We start from the raw sequence: 17,389 nt of genomic DNA, 5'->3' as shown, positions 1-17,389 counted from the left end.
ACTATATTTTACTATTAATAATTCAAGAATACAACATAACATATATATAAGAAAACCCTAATTATACGGACGTATTTTTGAAATTCCCAAAATACCCCGTACCGCACTCCCACTCCGTGAACGTCACTTTGCTCTGTTCATTTCGCTCTGTTTACTCGGCCAACCACTGATATTCTAATATTACTTTCTATGTCTGAGAAAATATGAGTCACTAGTTTCAATGTACCAATTTTTTCTAGGCTTAACTTTATGGTAAATTAGCTAGCCCCATTGCTACTTATATGACAACTTTGGAGGAGCACCGATATTGCCTCTAGCCAATGAACAAAGTCCTGCTCATATATATATATATATATATATTGGGGTTGATAGTGTATATAGTAATTTGTTTAGAAGGCATAGCATGATGATGGTAAAAGGGCTTTCAGACTAGAAAAATGAATGGAGAAGCCAATTTGTTATACATTAATATTGCATTATTATTGCAAATGGTGGTTCTCAAAAGATATCCAAGATAATTATGTTGCACCACTATACAAAACATACAAAAGAAGAATACTGTGAGGTTCTACTTAAGCTACCCACTAGCTCAATCCAACATTCCCTTGCTGTGTTCACCCAAAAAAAGAAGAAGAAGAAACCATTCCTTTTTGTGCAAGAAATAGCTCACATGCCAAATGTAGCACATGTTGCACACATTTCACCTAGTGACTCTTCAAGTATTTAATTGATTTTGCATTACTAGCTACTGCTCTAATTGAATGAAGACAATAGAGATTGTGTTTATGCATGGTTTGTAAATGTCTTACTTGAATTTTGTGCTCTGCTGAAATACAAAGCTTTTCTTTTCGTCATATTTAATTCATAGTAGAAACATTGTTCAATTATTATATGCTATTTATTGGTTCTTGTTAAGTCTAATTTGTTCACCCATGGACGTTTCTTGTGCTGAAAATTTTCATATTGACGATCACATCCAGGATTGAATCTGTGTTGGTGGGTAAAGTTGTTGAAGATATTCTACACAAACGAATTCCAACGAATCTGAACATTTCCATCTATCCCCTTAGATATGATACATGCCATGAGTCCCTAAGTCTCTTCTTGCAAGTAGGGTTGAAAGATGTGCTCATAGTAGGGATATGTGGACCAAGCAGAATGGGAAAGACAGCAATTGCAAAAGCTATTTATAAGCAAATCTTTTTTACTTTTGAAGGTAGAAGCTTCCTCACAAATGTCGGACAAAATTCAAAGCAGCCCAATGGTCTAGTTAACCTACAAGAAAAACTTCTGTCTGAGATTCTGCTAGAATGAAATGTAGCAATAACAAATGTTACCAGAGGAATGGACATGATTAAAGACAAATTATGCTTTAAACGGGTTTTAATTGTTCTTGACGATGTAGATGATTCGAACCAACTTTATTCCCTAGTTGGAAATCGTAGTTGGTTTGGTTTGGGAAGTAAAATCATCATAACAACTAGGGTCGACTTTGTCGACCCTAATAGTGTGCAGAAATTAAAAAAAATTAAAAAAAAAAATACATTTTAACCACCAATAGCGTCCACTAAGAGTGGACGCTGAAGAGTGATCATTAGGGTCGACTCTCAAGTTGACCCTAAAGAGTGTGCAGAAATTAAAAAAAATTAAAAAAAGAATACATTTTAACCACCAATAGCGTCCACTAAGAGTGGACGCTGAAGAGTGATCATTAGGGTCGACTCTAAAGTCGACCCTAATGCTTAAGTATTAGAGTCGACTTTGTCGACCCTAAAGAGTGTGTGCAGGAATTAAAAAAAAAAATACATTTAACCACCAATAGCGTCCACTAGGAATGGACGCTGAAGAGTGATCGTTAGGGTCGACTCTAGAGTCGACCCTAATGCTTACGTATTAGGGTCGACTTTTGTCGACCCTAAAGAGCGTGTGGAGGAATTAAAAAAAATTAAAAAAAATAATGTTAAACCACCAATAGCGTCCACTAGAGTGGACGCTGAAGAGTGATCATTAGGGTCGACTCTCAAGTCGACCCTAATGCTTAAGTATTAGGGTCGACTTTGAGTGTGTGTAGGAATTAAAAAAAATTAAAAAAAAATACATTTAACCACCAATAGTGTCCACTAGTGTGGACGCTGAAGAGTGATCACTAGAGTCGACCCTAATGCCTAAGTATTAGGGTCGACAAAGTCGACCCTAAAGAGCGTGTGGAGGAATTAAAAAAAAATAAAAAAAATAATTTTATTTATCAATAGCGTCCACTTTTAGAGGACGCTAAAGAGTTATGATTAGGGTCGACTCTCTAGTCGACCCTAATGCTTAAGTATTAGGGTCGACTTTGTCGACCCTAAAGAGTGTGTGCAGGAATTAAAAAAAATTAAAAAAAAAAAATACATTTTAACCACCAATAGCGTCCACTAGAGTGGACGCTGAAGAGTGATCATTAGGGTCGACTCTAGAGTCGACCCTAATGCCTAAGTATTAGGGTCGACAAAGTCGACCCTAAAGAGCGTGTGGAGGAATTAAAAAAAAAATAAAAAAAAAAAAATTTATTTATCAATAAGTGGACGCTAAAGAGTTATGATTAGGGTCGACTCTCTAGTCGACCCTAATGCTTAAGTATTAGGGTCGACTTTGTCGACCCTAAAGAGTGTGTGCAGGAATTAAAAAAAAATTAAAAAAAAAATACATTTTAACCACCAATAGCGTCCACTAGAGTGGACGCTGAAGAGTGATCATTAGGGTCGACTCTAGAGTCGACCCTAATGCCTAAGTATTAGGGTCGACAGGAATTAAAAAAAATTAAAAAAAAAAAACATTTTAACCACCAATAGCGTCCACTAGAGTGGACGCTGAAGAGTGATCATTAGGGTCGACTCTAATGCCTAAGTATTAGGGTCGACAAAAGTCGACCCTAAAGAGCGTGTGGAGGAATTAAAAAAAATAAAAAAAATAATTTTAAACCACCAATTGCGTCCACTAAGAGTGGACTCTGAAGAGTGATCATTAGGGTCGACTCTGAAGTCGACCCTAATGCTTAAGTATTAGGGTCGACTTTGTCGACCCTAAAGAGTAGGCAGGAAAATTAAAAAAAAAAAAAAAAAAAAAATTGATGCCCAATAGCATCCACTAAAATTTTGTATATATCACTACATTGTTTAAAATTTTCAAATAAAGTGACACAATATGCACCATTAAATATAACGAAATAAAATTTTAACCGTAAAAGTAAAGCTCTCCCTTTCACTTAATATTCCATATGTACAGTTGTTTCAATATATATATATATATATATATATATATATATATATATATGTTTTTTTTTAAAAAAAAAAAAGGAAAAATTCTTCTATTTCAATTCCATCCTCCTAAAGAAAGATTTTAATTTGTATATATTTGCCATTTGGTTAGGAGTTTCATTTGGAGGATAAAGTTTTCATTCGGACTAATTTGAAGACTTCAGTTTTAAGTGGATTCCCCAAATGATTCCTAACCAAATGGGATTTAATTCCCCGAATGAAAACTTAATTCTTAATTCCCATTTCATAATTCATATTAAATTTGACATATCTAATAGTGTATATATATGATATGACAAATAAAAAGATTAACTTAAAACATACTAAACAAAATCAAAAGGGTAAACTATGGGGTGCCTCCCATGAGCGCTAAGTTTAACGTCTTTAGCCAGACGGTGGTCCCTGCTCACTGCTGTCTAGAAGATGATGCTCCTGCAGATGGCGGTGGCAACCGGGTGAGAATGGACTGCATCAATTCTTCTAAGGTGCCTAGGCGTTTGTCCATCAATTTGAAAGTTTTGGATGCCTCCTTTCTTTGGCCAGCCAACTCTCTTCGAAGGCCCGCTATTTCTTCAATAAGTGAGCGGTTTTGTTCCTCCTCCTCAGATGCCTCTGGCTCAACTTCAGGTTCATCTTCGGCCATCGGCTCGGCCTCCCTCTCTTCAGCACCAGGTGCTGGTCCCCGTGGGACAACCTCTTGTTCCATTGGCGAATGCCAAATATGGGAGTAGTAGTGACTGGCTCATCAGCTGCGGTACCCTTGATGCCTTTCTTCCGGAGGATGTACGAGATTAAGTATGGGAAAGGCAACCCCCATGAATGTGTGGACTCCGCTCCTCCAACGTGCACCCCATTCCAAAATTTCTGAATTTGGTTCCAAATTATGTCGGGAATGGAGTACCAAGCATCTTTATGGAAGGCGTAGAGTGTTTGAAGAAATTGATCTCGCCTCTGAGATTTGTGCCCCAAGGGAAAAGCATTACGGTGTAATATGGAGTCCACAAACCAAAGCCGTTGAGGTAGCTACGATCGGCTGCCGGCATTATGATGGGAATCAGCGTATTGCCCATCGCACATATCCTCAATGATTTCCGCCACGTAGAATCTGGCCGGCTGCTCAGCAAGTTGTGCGGCTTCTGGAGGGTGCTCATGATTGCATTGGAGGGCAGCAGCAATGTCGGCCCGTGTTACGTCAATAGCTTTGCCTTTCACTTTGGAAGAGAGGGCCGCCACGTTGTTGTAGTCATGCGACAGGTTGGCATAGAACTCGATCACCAGTTTTCTGTAGGCTGTGGTGGTGACCGGCTTGAAAAGCTTGTTGAGCCCCCGTCGCTTGAACTCGGCGACCGCCCATTGAGTCGCCTCTAGATTTTGAAAGTCTTCGCGAATGGCGAAGGTGGTCTCAAATAGCAGCTCCCGCTCCTCAAAAGTGGGCGGGGGACAAATGGCTCGGGTATCGGACCCTCGGGAGGACGAAGCTCGAGCTCTTGGCATGATGAGGTTGATTGGGGACTTTTGACAAACACTTGGTGTGCACTAGAGATAGCCAAAATTGAAGAACAACGCAAGTCCGCTCAAAACCCCCTGCAAAAACAGCAAAATCCAACCACAACAAAGCAATGTGGGTGGATGAACACCCACAATTGCAGAAATATGAGAAAAAAAAAATGTTGGGAAAGTAATCGGGGTTGGGGTGTTGATGGGAATGGGGAATGGGGTGTAAATTAGAGGTGGTGAAAAATACCTGGTATGGTTGCCGGAGAAGAGAACCGTGAGGTGGCTGTGTGGTAGAGGTGGTGAAAAACGGTGGAGGAGTGGAGGAGTGGTGAGAAACGGTGGATGAGTGCCGGAGGTGGGTGCTGCTTGGACAAGAAAAATATGTGGGTGTGGGGGGAAAGTGACCTAAAATAGGTCACGTGATATGTGCTGGCCGAGTGCGATCGATCGCAAAAATGGTGCGATCGATCGCACTCGGCCAGCATATGAGAGTATTGTTTCTGTGACTGCGATCGATCGCAAATTTTGTGCGATCGATCGCAGTCACAGAATGTACAAGCGTGTACATTCTGTGACTGCGATCGATCGCACATATATATATATATATATAATTTTTTTTATTTTTTTATTTTTTTTTATTTTTATTGCATAATGTACAACAACTTTGATAGTGATACAATGAAATGATAGGATCAAGTGACAATCAAAATTGAAACAATTGAAATTAAAGGTTTATTCAAACATCCGTTTGATCATAGTACATTTGTTCAATCGATCATGATAGGATCAAATGATCGATGAAACTTGAAACAATTAAATTGAAGGTTTGATCGAATATCCGATCAATCATAATGAATTAGTTCGATTGATCGTGATAAGATCAAATGATTGAAACAATTGAAATTGAAGGTTTGATCGAATATCCGATCAATCATAATGAATTAGTTCGATTGATCGTGATAAGATCAAATGATTGAAACAATTGAAATTGAAGGTTTGATCGAATATCCGATCAATCATAATGAATTAGTTCGATTGATCGTGAAAAGATTAAATGATTGAAACAATTGAAATTGAAGGTTTGATCGAATATCCGATTGGTCCTACCTAGTGCATTCGATCGAACATTGAATTGAAGTCTAACCATTGTATATTATATTAGTGCATTACTTAAATTGATCGGGATACAATCAATACAACTTGACATGATTGAAGGTTCAATCAAACATTTGATAAAATCAATTCCGATCGATACTATTACATATTAGTCTGATCGATCGTAATGGGATCAAATGTTCGATCAAACATCTGATTGATCATAATGAATTAATATTAGTTCGATTGATCGTGATATGATTAAATGATCAATCAAACATCCGATCGATCCTAATAGATTAGTTCGATTGATCGCGATAGGATCAATCGTTCGATCAAACATTTGATCGATCGTAATGAATTAGTTCGATTGATCTTGATAGAATCAAATATCCGATCGATCGTACTGAATTAGTTCGATTGATCGTGATAAGATTAAATGTTCGATCAAACATCCGAGCGATCCTAATGAATTAGTTCCATTGACTGTGGTATGATCAATTGATAGATCAAACTAGATACAATTGAAAGTTCAATCAAACATTCAATTGAACTATTAGCTTTTTATATTATCTTAGTGCCTTAGTTATATTGATCTTTGGATTTTGTATTATTTTATAACTAATTATAAGAGAAATATCAACTTAATGATCTTTATCAGAAAAATTTTATAAACGGAAATTTTTAGTTAATATTATAATAGTAAAAACATATTATAAGAGAAAAATTACAAATAAATAAATAAATAAAAATTTAAAAATTGGTAGTATAATTTTTTTTTTGGAAAATTATAAAAAGATAGTAAAGTAGCCTCCCGAACAACCAAATTGTATAAAAATGCCACTTATTTTTATTATTCATATAATATTAATACCCCTATTATTTTAACAAATAAATAATAAAATAATTGAAAAAAAAAACGAATTTTTTTTCAAAAAATATTACAACTTGCTTCATGTTTTTTTATATTTTTCTCATTTATTTTGGAGCCTTTTTTTTTTTATATATATTTTTCTCAATTTTTTTTTTTTAAAGAAAAATGCCCCAAATAGCCCCAAATAGCTACACCAAATAATTTGCCGCCATCTGGTAAAAACTGGCGGGTGCTCAAATTTTCGTCAAATTTTCGGAGGAAAGCTGTAGCTAACATCAGGATTCACTACTCTCACTTTCACTCTCACTCTCTCTCTCTCTCTCGATCGCTCTCTCTCACTCAATACTCCGGCACAAGGTTCTCTCTCCGGCAGCTCTCTTTCCGACGCACCTCTGTCTGCCAGCTCTCACTCCGGCGCACATCTGTCTGCCAGCTCTCACTCCAGGCACTCAACGCTCAACTGTAGCTTTCTCTCCGGTATGAGTTTTTCCTAACCCTTGAAAACCTTAAATGAGTTTCTCCTCTCTTCTTCTCTTTCTATTTTGCATCTGCTGTTCATGGGTTGCAGTTTTGCATCTAAAATGGTTGATTTTTGTGGTTTCTATACTGTTTCCTGTGATTTTTAGTATTGGGATATTTTCAAACATAGTAGGAGGCTAATATTTGATCATTTCAAGCTTGTGTTGGGTCTAAATTTATTCAATTTTTCTCTTCATTTTGTTCTCAATACTATCTCTTGAGAAAATCCAATTGATTTCTTGATGGCAAATTTACTAACATGTAGAGTATAGCCCTTTATTGGTACAGAGTACAAATAAGAGTAAAAATGCTAACTTAAAATGAGAGATACAGAAAAATAAAGAAAAAATTATTCATATCTATCAATAGTTTAGAGGAATAAGAATTAGCAAACAACGTGCTCAAGCATGCATATACAGAACTCAAAAAAAATTGGAGAGTTTTTTTATTAATTTGTTTTTTTTTTTCTTTTTCACAAACCATTCCATCAAAAGATAGAAACTACACATAACCAAAGCTGAAATGAGAGTAAGGTACTAGGTGAAACACAGAACAATATGATTTTAAATTGTTTCTAAAAGTGCTAACCCCATGCCAAAACAACCCAACTAGTGCAACTTATATATCCCATCATTCTTTTCGGCATCAATTCTAATCTATCAAAGGGTCCAAACAGAATTTTTCCTTTTTAATCTCTCTAAAATGGCTACAAGTTCACATACCATCTATACAAGAGAGTTTTACATTTTGTGGTCAACCACATGAAAGTTACAATTGAAATGATTCATATGTTGTCCAAAGGTAGTATAACATTCACCTATGTTGCAAATTCGAGAGTTCTAAGATAAATTATCTCTGGTATGATGCATGACAGAAATGCAGTAATCCTAAGCATACTTGTTAAAATTGAAACAAATCAGTTTAAAATCATGAATCAATGAACCTGCATCACAATTAAGTCACTATATTAAAGGACAAACAACGTGAACATGCAGTAAATTATGTGGCACCAACGTTTTTTTCTAGTGTAATGGTTGCTATTTATGTGTTGCAAATCAGTGATTTTTGTTCAAGGGATCACACATTAACTAATCTAAACAAGGTAGAGGAGAAACATAAGTATATTTAAGCATGTACTAGATGGAACTTACTGATCTAAACCAAAAGATAACAATTAAATAGAGGACCATTAATATAACTATGTATTTCATTGAACAAATAGATATACTACAAAACTTTAGTTTTTCTTTTCCTTCTTAGAGATTGTTAAACTTCAAACCCAAAACATTAACAATGTAGGAAGAGAAGAGAGAAATTGATCATTCTTGAACAAAGTGTGTAGTATGCAAGACAAGCAATAAGAAAAATACACATCTAAAACTTTGTTTATTATCCCCATTCATAAAGGTCATTCATTTATGACACGACCTGCAAACCCGACACAAACTCAACATGGATTTAGCGAGTTATAATTAAAAAGTCTGACTTGTTTAATTAAATGTGTAAAATTAGGGTTGATCCGTATAATCTTATACGCATACCTTGACACAACCCGAACTCGAAACACAAGAAGTTGCCACCCCTAACTATTCATGGCCAGGGTAATTAATAGTACTGCAAATTGGGGAGGATATATGAAAAATAAAATTGATGACATTACCTGTAAATTAACATTCTAGAGCCATGTTGTATGGAAAGAGTAGTTTGATGTAACATATGGTTAATTAATTCGATGACATATTGACAGAGAGACATTTAAAAGTAGATAAAAAAATTAAAGATTTAATTGTCAAAATTGAAATCGCACGAAAACCCTAATAACTTAATTAGACAAACAAAAGGGGAAGCTAGTAAGATTTGCTATAGTGATGTTGAGGCCTTAGTCTTTGTGGCTATGGTTTTATTTTTTAGCAAATCATCAGAACTGAAAAAGAGAATAAACATAGGTTATTGGTTGGGATAGCTTTTAAGTTGTGGGGGCTCTTTGGAGTGGGAGTGTGGAAATATATAAGGAGGAGATGATATTTTTTTCTCTAGATTTGTTAGATTTGAGGTGGAAGATGGGTCCAAGGTTGGTGAGTTGGAGGGGACAAATGGAAAGTCGTAATGTTTTGGAAGTTTGGAGGTTGGCTCATTTATGTTTAATGTTGTATTTGGAGAGAGCGGAATGTAAAGAGTTTTGAAGATCAAGATACTTAGGTGTTAGAGCTGAAAAATACTATGTTCAAATCACTTTACACATGGATGGCGGCGTTAAATAGTCTGCCATGTTCTACTTATCTTGATTTTTTGGAGTTTGTTCTTTTTTACTATAGTAGGGGGTTTCTCTTAACTAAATCTGCATGATGTATGGCATCTTCGCATTAACGGTTTGAGATGGAAATAAAGATTACTCTCTCTCTCTCTAACTCCACCATACTCACATGCTTGGCTTCAAGAGCATTTGAGTTAGGTTCGAATTGGGTGAAATATTTGGTTAAACGTAGCTTAAATCTAACTAAGTTAACATAAACTATGGATTTGTTTATATTTGTTAGATCCTTGTGTAAAGAAAATGACTTCTGGTTTAGTTTCTAATTATCACAAGTTTGAAAAGAGAAACTATTTTAGACAAGGGATTTAAGTAATTGAAGAAAATCAGAAATGATATTGAAAACCCATAAGAGTCTTTGCAGGCTTGCAGCAACATGGAACAACGTACTACGCCTGCTTGAGTATATACAAACTGTTTAGAATCCATGATATTTGAGATAATCTTCCTTCATTATTTTCACTAGTGAAGCATGAATCCCCTATAATTAATGTGAAAATAAAAACTAATAAAAAACAGAATAATCATGAACAAGACTTGGTATTTGGTTTTACTTATAGTAACATGCAAACACGATGACAATAAAACACCTAGACAACTTAGTGCTTTACTAAGTTTTGTGTTGTTTGTCAATGTAACTATAGCCTATGTGAGAGTGTGATAGGCTAGCAACTAAAGTAGTTTAACTCTTTTAGCCTGGTCAAAATAACACAATACAATGAGATTTGGTAAGAGAAGGAAGAAAAACATTAGAAATAAAAGCGGAATATGATTTATTAAATACCGAGCCTCTTTTAGGTTTTAGTCTTCTGTAAAGACTGTAATATGTATTCATTAGTGGTTTTTACATGTTTTTATGTGTATGTTAATATATGCACAGGTACCCGGGTGCACACACGGTCATGTATAGCCATGTCATTAATTGTTTACCTGTATAAATGTGGGGTTTGTAGAGATATGTGTTGATTGGAGTAAAGCATAAACTAACTTGTTTGTGGGATAGCTGATAGTGCGATCGATCGCACTCACTACAAGTAAAACCTCTCTGGTGGTGCGATCGATCGCACTACGTGCTGAAGCCCCTGATGGTGCGATCGATCGCACCACCTACAAGTAAAACCTCTCTGGTGGTGCGATCGATCGCACACGTGATCGTCTGAAAACTTGTATTCCCACTGCATCTCTCCCTTCTTCTCTTATTATTACTTGTTTATTAGTATTAAGTCTTATTCTTATATTAGGATTATGTTATTAATTTTCTAGTTCACATCAACTTATGTTATGAAAGTTGGTATAATACATGATTGTATTGTCTTTTCCATTTAAGTTCAATAAGAAAGCAACACAGTAAACTTGAAGCAAGACAACATTCTATAATAAATATCAAAGCTAACATCAATGGTAAAAAATGTAAAACTGTCATTGAGCTAAACAAGTAAATAAATTACAAATAGAAATTTGTTCTAAACTACTAACCTACTTCTAGAATATTTTGTTAGGTAACATGGCATTGAGCTAGCATCAATATTTGAGAACAGACCTCCCATTTAATTCTCCCGAATCTGATCTTCTAATTCCCTTGTGTGCGTACATGTACGTAACGAATAACCTCTAATAGGGACATCAATATGGATAGGAGTTGGATGCGGGAAAGTACTCGATGTTCAGAGCGATTTCAAAAAGGTGTGGAAGAATTCATGGGAAAGGCAGTTAAATCAGTTGATTCACGTGATATGACAAAGTGTCCATGCCGTGATTGTACAAATCGATATTATTCTCATATTAGCGAGGTGAAGGGTCACTTGTATATGAATGGATATTTACTCCGGCATACACTCGATGGATATTTTAGGGTAAACACTTTTACAAACATGCACACACATACAACTGAAATGATGGAGGAGGTTGATGCAGTTGAAGAATTGTTAGACGATGTATGTATGGGGACATTTGTTGATGCTAACATCGGAGAATCCTCTACTTCACAGGGCCCCACAACCGATGATCACGAACAAACAAGCTCCTTCTACCGATTTTAGGAAGATGGTTTACGAGAACTTTATCCAGGCTGCAAGAAATTTACACAAATTGCTTTTGTACTGAAGATGCTTCATATAAAGGCCTTCTGCAACATGAGTAACAAGGCGTTTGATATGATGATTGACTTGATAAAGATGACCCTCCCAGATGGAGAGACATTGCCACGCTCGTATAGAGAAGCAATACAGTTTAGGCGACACGTGGGATTCGGTTACGATAAGATACACACATGCAAGAATGGTTGTGTGCTTTTTTGGAAAGAACATGCAGACAAAGTGGTATGCCCAAAGTGCAACAATTCAAGATGGATTGATGGCAAAGGGAAAAAAAGTAATATTCCTCAAAAGGTCTTACGGTATTTTTCAATAAAATCAAGGTTACAACAGTTGTTTATGACAAAAGAAATGGCCACGGAAATGCGGTGGCACAAAGAAGGTCGAGAAGATGATGGCAATACTCTCAGACACCCTGCCGATTCTATTGTATGGAAAGAGTTTGATAAAAGATATGAGTGGTTTGCAAGTGATTCCCGCAATGTGCGGCTTGGTTTAGCAAGTGATGGTTTCAACCCATATGGTAATATGAGTACAACATATAGCATATGGGCAGTAATGTTAACGGTGTACAATCTTCCTACGTTTGAGGCGTCTGATCTGGAACAAGTATGTCAGGATTCTCAAAGAATTAGGGTCTTTAGTATCTCTGTTTTTCATTAAAATAAAAATTTCTGTTACTTTTAGCCCATTTTTCACATACATCAGATGTTGAGGATAGAACATATATGGTTTACGGATAGAAATTTGTATAGTAATTCAAAATAAATTTGTTAAATTTCAGGGAGGGAAATCTGGTTGAATCTGTGCTAAGTAAGGTTGTGGAGGAGTTTGAGCATTGCATTTCAAGCCAATTTGAGCTGGTATGTTAGCTTTGGTTATCCAAAACAATCATTTTTCTTTCATTATTTTTCAGTAGAAGGAAACAATTTGGGCAGAGAGATCCTTTTTCAATATGGATTAGGTGATCAAGTATGCTTTGACATTCAACTTAGGACTAGGAATTGATGCACATTCCAAATCAATAAACACGTTCTCTTCGATTCTAAACAAGTTTTTTTTTCCTCTACTTTTCCTATAACTTAATTAATACCTATCTAACTCGTTATTTGTTCATTTATTTGTAACCATTATTCTTCTTTGTTGTGCTTTGACTCTCTATGTCTTGGTTTGGTTACACTTGTTAACCAAGTTTAATAAACCTTTGTTGGTCAGTTTTTATGGAGGGTAGAATGTAGTGTGGGCCTTTTATGAAATTTTGAAGTATCTGATAGGATCTTCAAAATGATGGCCTCTAGCTTGTATTGGACACAGTCAATCTTTGTGGCAATAGAAAGGATAATTTCAGATAGGATAGAACAACAAAATATATAGGATCATCAATTGAGCCTCTTGTTTGCATGAGAATGTATTTATGTGGGCAAACATAATTTGTTATTGAGGTCCATAAACCAACCCAGTATACAGAGATTAAGGCTAAGTTGAGTTGACTTTAAAGCTTCAAAGTGTAGATATTTTTTTAAAAAAATATTTTGGCTGCTGTATTTTATGCACAGAAAAGGAAATATTCTGATAAGTTAGGACCTCAATGGAGCAAGGAGGAGCTTGAGCATTTTTATGAAGCCTATCGGAAATATGGAAAAGACTGGAAGAAGGTATGCCTTTATTTGACGTTGTGTTTTATTTACTCTTTTGGGATTTACTTAATTAGCCATAATCGGTTGTCTTTCATTATATAAGCAGCTTCTAATTTTTGTGGTGTAACTTCATATCTAATTTGGTTATGCATACATATGCAAACATTTTTCATGCTTTCTCCCTGTAATACTGTTTACAATAAAATTTTCTGTTCTAATGAGACAATTTATAACGTGCTCCAGTTTTGTTTTTGGTCTCTTTTCTATTATTTGACTTCTGTGCATATCCAGGTGGCTGTAGTACATAACGGATCAGTTGAGATGGTGGAGGCTCTCTACATTACAAACTGGGTTGGTAGCGTCCATTACTGTTAGATTGATTTATAACTAGAATCCGTAAAAAACAAAGCTTTCTGTAATTTAGGAGTATTATGGCAATTATACCAACAGTTCTGTATGTGACTACCTTTTCCTTTCCTTGCATAAGCAGTGAATATTCTTCTTTTCATGCAAGCTAATTTTTAAAATTAAGCACTATTTTCACCTTTCTTGTATAATCTATTGCGCTTTATTTTAATGTAATTGATTTGCATGAACTAATGATGAGGGTATGACCTGGTTTAATATTTCTTTTGTTTTTTTCTTAATACTTGTCACTGCTTTGTCTTGAATGCATTCTTATAGATTTGAATAAGGGTCATAGTGCTCATTTACTTATATTAATTGCAAGTTGGAGGATTGAATCTACTAAACCTCTTGGCAGAAAATAGTTTCTTTTGCATCTCAGTTATTAGATAGTTTGGAGTGGGTTTGTCATTCAGTTAATAATTTCCTCTAGTTTCAGTAGTTAGTTATGGTGAGATTCTTGATAACTAAATTTAATAAATTTGTATGAAATTTGATCTTAAATTCATAAATGAAACTGGTTTGCATATATATGTAAGTAATTTGGTTCCCTGGCTTGGGTCTGGGTCTGCGATCGATCGCACAATCGTGTGCGATCGATCGCAACATCTCAAACACCTTCTGGTACTACGATTGATCGCACACGATTGTGCGATCGATCGCAAAATCTCGAACATCTTCTCGAACACCTTCTGGTACTGCGATCTATCGCACACGATTGTGCGATCGATCGCATATTATTTTTTTAAAAAAATTTTTAGGACCATTAGGGTCCACTTTGTGGACGCTAATGGTTAACCATTAGCGTTGACTATGGCTTCCTTTTACATCACCTTTAGGGTCAAAAAATTGTGACTTTTAGGGTCCATAAAGTGGACGCTAAAAGCAATCATTAGGGTCGACCCTAAGTGGACGCTGATAGATAATTTTTTATTTTTAATTTTTAGGACCATTAGGGTCCACTTTGTGGACGCTAATGGTTAACTATTAGCGTCCACTTTAAGTCAACGCTAATAGTTAACCATTAGCGTCGACTATGGTTTCCTTTTACATCACCTTTAGGGTCAAAAAATTGTGACTTTTAGGGTCCATAAAGTGGACGCTAAAAGTAATCATTAGGGTCGACCCTAAGTGGACGCTGATAGATAATTTTTTATTTTTATTTTTTAGGACCATTAGGGTCCACTTTATGGACGCTAATGGTTAACTATTAGCGTCCACTTTTATTTGGACGCTGATAGTTAATTTTTTTTAAAATTTTTTTAGGACCATTAGGGTCCACTTTGTGGACGCTAATAGTTAACTATTAGCGTCCACCGTAAGTCGACGCTAATGGTTAACCATTAGCGTCGACTATGACTTTCTTTTACATCACTTTTAGGGTCAAAAAATTTGACTTTTAGGGTCGATAAAGTGGACGCTAAAAGTTATTATTAGGGTCGACTTGAAGTGGACGCTGATGATCACACGTATGAGCATTAGGGTCGGACTATTAGCGTCGACACTTTTAGGGTCCAAAAGTCGACGCTGTTGGCAACAACGTCCACTTTAGGACTTTTAGGGTCGACTTAGAGTCACCCCTAAAGACCTAAATTCTTGTAGTGCAAGCAGGTAGACTGGTGCTTATCAAACTTGTAGATGCAGCCATTCCTTCCTATGCCATGAGCACTTTCTTGCTCCTTAAAAGTATCTGCAGCCAGTTAAACAGGGTTTTCAAGAATTTTTGGTGGGGTTTTCCCTCCTCGAAAGCAAGGAATCTCTCTCTCAAGTCTTGGAATTCTCTATGCATTCCCAAAGCTCTTTGTGGTTTGGGCCTTAGGAGGATGAAAGATGTCAACTTTGCCCTCATTTCAAAACTTGGTTGGAAACTCCTCACAGGTTCAGACTCTCTTTGGGTGTCCCAGCTCTCAACTAAGTATCTCCATTCTCAATCTTTTCTCTCCCACCCTTCCCTTTCTTCATCTTCTTGGCTTTGGAAAGGCATCCTCAAATCCCAGCCTATTATCTCTCAAGGCGCTTACCATAGAATCCATAGATTCTCTGCCCTCATAGTTTGGAACTCCTCCTGGATCCCTACTGTCCCTTTTTTCACTCCCTCTCCCCTCACTTTGAGCCTTTCCTCTTTCCCTGATTTGATGGTCTCGGATCTCATTTCCTCTAACGGCTCTTGGAATCTCCCTCTCTTGATTTCTTTGTTCACTTCCCCCAGTGTCAAGGAAATCCTGAAAATTCCTATCAACCTTAACCCTTCCACAAATTTCCTTTGGACCCCACCTTCCAATGGCCTTTTTTCTACCAGCTCAGCATATAGGTTGATCAGTAATCCTAGAATCTCCACTGTTTCTTCTCCTCTTGAGTCTAGCTCTTGGAAGTTACTATGGAAGCTTAAGTTAAATGCTAGGCTGATTTTGTTTCTTTGGAAAATTGCCTGGGACATTCTCCCTTCTAAAGTTAGGTTGAAAGCTATCTTCCATATCCCTCCCCCTAACTCTCTTTGCCCTTTTTGCAAAACTGAAGATGACTCCCTTTCTCATCTCTTCTTTCATTGCATTTTTGCTAGAGTTGCTTGGAGATCCTCTTTTTGGCCCCTTGATTCATTAGCTTGGACTTCTTTTAGTCTCCCAAACTGGATCAAAGGCATTATTCACCCTTATTCCTCTTTTGGCATTCCTAAAGCTGATTCTCATTTGTTTCAAATTTAGGCTTCGGTTCTTCGTGATCTTCTTTGGTTCTCCATAAACAAAGTAGTGCATAAAGGTATTATCCCAAATATTAATTCTCTAGCTAGCTCCATCAGAAGAACCACTTTAGATCATGCAGCAGCCTGGAAGTCCACGTCTCTGCATGTTAAAGAAATCTGGTCCCCTCCTCCAGCAGGTTCTCATAAGATCAACTTCGATACTGCTATAAGGAAGTCGTTTTCTGTTCAAGCTGCTGTGTGCAGAGACTCAAAGGGCCATATTGTAAAGGCCATTTCTCAGATAAACCCTCCCTGCGATCCTAATTTTGGTGAAGCTCTTGCAGCTCAGCTTGCTGCTTCTCTTGCAGCCTCTCTGAAACTCAATAATTTCTCTCTTGAAGGTGACTCCTTGGTGGTTATTACAGCTTTGCAAAATCCTTCCATCTCCCTAGACTAACATATAGAATCAGTTATTGCCAATACTTTATTACTTCTTCCATCCTCTCCCCTTTGGGAAGCTAGGAAAGTGCACAGAAGTGCTAATTTTTGTGCCCACCATGTGGCATTTTGGGCCGCGGCAAGAGTTTTCTTGGGCTACATTCCCACTTATAAGGACTTTGGTTCGATGGTTCGGTAATACTATGTTTGTTACAAAATAAAAATAAAAATAATGAAATGAGAAAATATGAGCAAAAACAAGAGAGAGAAAGAACACACAAAACTTTATTGGTGGTTTGGTGTTAGACACCTATGTCCACTACTCTGAATACCCCTAAGGGCTACATTATACTTATTAACTTTATAACTTGATTTGTCTACAATACAAAGGTCCTTATTTATAGGGTAGTGTCTGAATACACATATAGTAATCAAATCCATTGATTTGATTACAATCCCAATATTTAATTACTATCAACCCATAAAAAGAATATTTGATATCAACATAATTATGAAATATAAAAAAAAATTTATTATGTTTTCC

The 17,389-nt window shown here is 36.4% G+C and overlaps 1 pseudogene; it reads left to right on the top strand.

Moving 5' to 3' along the window:
• Positions 1-16,864, top strand: part of LOC148585876 (disease resistance protein Roq1-like) — a 17,436-nt pseudogene extending 572 nt beyond the window's left edge.
• The last annotated feature ends 525 nt before the right edge of the window (positions 16,865-17,389 follow it).

Source organism: Corylus avellana, chromosome 5 (genome assembly GCF_965113065.1).
Source record: "Corylus avellana chromosome 5, dhCorAvel1.hap1.2, whole genome shotgun sequence".
In the NCBI taxonomy this organism is placed as follows: Eukaryota; Viridiplantae; Streptophyta; class Magnoliopsida; order Fagales; family Betulaceae; genus Corylus; species Corylus avellana.
Note: the sequence above shows the minus strand (reverse complement) of the source record. Positions and strands in the feature narration are given on the sequence as shown.